We start from the raw sequence: 3,814 nt of genomic DNA on the forward strand, positions 1-3,814 counted from the left end.
CATTGCTTATGGCTGCCCCATCAACCTCAAAAGGCCCAACAGAGTGTTTCATTTTTCTCTTAGAGTTCGCATAAGAGAAAAATGCCTTCGGATTCGACCTGACCTCCTGAACCACCTTACTCTCAGTTTGTAACTGATCATATTTGATGGAGGCCTTAATCTTACCCTGAACTATGTCCAACTTTTTTTGGAGACTACCCACAATTACTGGAATCGAAGTGCTCTTCAGCCTCATTGCCAATTTACAACTCTTTTTAAACAAAGTCTTCCTAAATTTTGGATTGTTTTTTTTGTCCGTGTCCCACCTTTCAGAACACATTCAGAGAGTGTTGCTAGATTGGAACACACTTCCACCAAAAACTGAAACTAATTTATCAATGGCTGCATCTATTGATAGTGCTGTTTTAGAATTGAAGCTAGGTCTAGTTCTTCTAATGTTTCTATAATCAACGTCCAATGTTCATCTTTGATCGTGGACTTATCCAAACCAAAGACAAGAACATGTTGAGAGAGCACTTTCCAGCTTTTCAATCGACTGAGATGTCGATTTCGAAATGGGAATACACCCATCGGGACTAGCCTCCCACTCTACAACACTAACCGGAAAATTGACACCTTGATTGAAGTTTTTTGACGTTTGTCAAACAATATAGGCGGTGAATAAGAAATTAGCTCGATAAGGATTTGCGTTCTTCTCTCAAAGACAACAACGGCTATCCTCGAAACTAGCGAGCCAAATTCAAAAAGCAAGTCAAAGTTATTGTATTGACAATATCTGTGACTGTTATGGAAGTTTAGTCTGCTTACTTGCTTACTGTCCAGATGCTGATCCACTGGAATAAGAGCATACTGGTATCAGAATATTTGTGTCCAGCTTAAAAAAATGCATGTGATACCCTAGTATGCCATAACAATAAAAAGCATCTTTGAAGTTTATTTGCATCTTTTTTTGAATGCTGGGCTTGCTTTTTTCGAATCTTTATTTACATATTGGGGTTCTTTTTATGCATAATTTTGAGAATTAGTGTTGAGGGCGACAGGGCCTCTTGAATATGCCTCGCCCATTTCGGCTCCAATAAGTTCAGCAGGTTTGCAAAAGGTCGAGCAACTCCAAATGTGTTTCACTAGGAACATCACAGGATTGAGAGAGAGCTCTCGTATTGGGAGAGAATAAAAAAGTGTGGGCTGTACAGTCTTCAGAGAAGGTACGAAAGGTATCTGATACTGTACGTCTTCAAAAGTATCCATGAGCTTTGTCCCAACCCAGGATTTAGGGTCAATTCTAGTGACCGCAGAGGCTTAATGTGCGTTTTGAGAGCACCTTCAAGCCCTCGAGAATCCAGGCTAGTTCGAACAATGAAGTCCACTTATCTTGCTTCTCGAGCTCCTTCATTGTTTAATTTGGTTCCCTCTAATATTCGTAGGGAATAAAGATTGAACACGAAAATATCCGGGCATCAACAAAACCGGTTTATTGTGCAGTCTGTGCAGTTTATTTCTTGAAACTTGAACAGCAAATAGTCGAGTACAAAGGTAATTTTAGGTAATGAGGGTATCAAGCAGAATTTTCCTGATGTTTAAAGGCCAAAGTAGCTTCTGCTCGAGGTCAGGATCGACCTATCAGACTGCCTACAACCATTTCATTTTGAATTATTCTTTAGTTTTGACGGCCAAGTTTGTTTCTTCAAGATCCCCTTCACAATTGAACAATATTCTTCGATTGGACGAATTTCTGGAGTATTGGCTGGGTTCCATTCTTTGGCTACGATATTGATACCATTTTGTTCATACCAAGCCATTGTGGCCTTAGCATAGTGAAAAGTTGCTAAATCGGGCCAGAACAACGCAACTACATTGTGCTACGTGATGAAGGTTAGCAGTCTTTTTTGGAGGCATTCTTTGATATAAATTTCTTGATTAATTGTGCCATTGGTGACGAAAGTGGTACTTTTTTTACCGCAAGAGCAAATAGCCTGCCAAATAAGGATTTTTTTTGGAAATTTTGATCTCCCTTTCAGACTGAACTTTTGCAGGGTAGCTTGCCTACTGGTTCCAATGTAAAATCTTTGTCCAAGAGTTTGAGAAAAGTCCCCTTTAAAATATGTTTCATCATCCATTATGACACATTGAAATTTTGTCAGCAAATTGGCGTACAATTTTCTTGATCGGCTTTTGGCAGCGAGGTTTTGTTGACTATTGCGATCTGATGCCACCTGAGCCTTGTAGGATCTTAATCCCGACCTTTTCTTCACCTTCTGAACATAAGACTGGGATTTTTTACTTTCTTGGCCACATCTCTCACTTCCAGGCTTTCTTTTCACGCTTAGATTGGTCTTGAATCTTTTTTAGACGTCTGATACCGTTGATTTTGGTAAATCAAGTTTTTTCGCAAGATTTCTAATGCTGGTATCTTAATGTTCAAGGAATTCGTGCAGGATCAGATTTCGGCGGTCTTCTTCCAAAGCAGCCATTGTCTCGAATATCAGAGAAATCCCTATTTATAACTAAAACCATTTTTCGGCATTAAGCAAAGGAGTACCTAAGATGTGTACTTACGTTTTTATCTAGTCTAATGTTGAAGTTACGAAACGTATTTGATGTCCGAAGTTTTTGCGTGTTCAACCTTTACGTAGGCCTTGTTGATCCGGATGCATCTTTCAAGTCAGACTTGGACAAATTTTTAGATAGCATTCCTGATCAACCATATATTTAAGGACTAGCTCGGTCTGCCAACTCAAATTCGTTGGTAGACCAAATATCATATAAAGATTGAAAGGTAATAAATTGACAAATTATAACCTTTCATTTTAATGGTACTGGGGATAACATTCCCTTTAGCGGTTAGAAAAGCCCGTGAAAAAACAAACAAACAAAATAAGAATCCAAAGGCTTTTTTCTCTCATGCAAACACTAAGAGAAAGATGAAACACCCTCTTGGACCTTTTGAGGTTGATGGGGAAGCCAAGGACAATGTAGGTTATGGCTATCATGCCTGGAAATCAGTTCTCTAATGTGTTATTAACTCCACAGAGTTTAAAAGCAACAGCTCACAACTCTAAATTGAGATTGGAGAGGTTAGTCAAGCTGAGCATTTATATGATCAATAAGTCACTTTCTACTAATGCTTCAATTCTTGAAGGTAAAGAGGACGATTAAATTTCATACAAAAGTGCTCTGCAGCTGAAATAGAGTTTTTCCAGGTCAAAATTGTGGAAAAGTGACATGGGGGCAAAATTCATCACAAACGTGTTTTCAGTGAAAACATATTTTCAATGTGAAAACCTTCAAATCCGCCCCCTATTGATGAGTAAAAATGTGGCTGTCTATAAAAATACAATGTTAGACAAACAATTCCTTTCAAGGATAAATGACCTGGAATTGTGATTGTTCTCCTTTAATAAGAGCTATCAAGCCCCAAAATTCAAGTGACCTCCCAAAAAATGGTCATGACGTCACGTTCTTTTCCTGCTTCAATGTTCCAATAGCCACTTGATACCTCTTACCTCTTGATTACCTCTTCCAATACCTCTTGATTTTTTTAGAAAGCTTGAAACAACTATGCATCAACTAACGAGACAGATCCGCCAACTCTAATTAGTTGGTGGATCAGATATTATTTGTATATGATGTTAGGTAGGATCAACAAGTTCTTCGTCTTAAGGTGCTGGGAATTCCAGTATTCATTTTGAGTTGCATTCCATGGTTATGCATGTAGTGAATTATCAAGGGTATAATAACGTATAATATCCTTTTAAGTGCAAACGTGCGATTTTTGTCACTAGAGGGCGTCTTTGGAGGTGCTTTTTTCTCTTCT

Source organism: Tigriopus californicus, chromosome 12 (genome assembly GCF_007210705.1).
Source record: "Tigriopus californicus strain San Diego chromosome 12, Tcal_SD_v2.1, whole genome shotgun sequence".
Lineage (NCBI taxonomy): Eukaryota > Metazoa > Arthropoda > Copepoda > Harpacticoida > Harpacticidae > Tigriopus > Tigriopus californicus.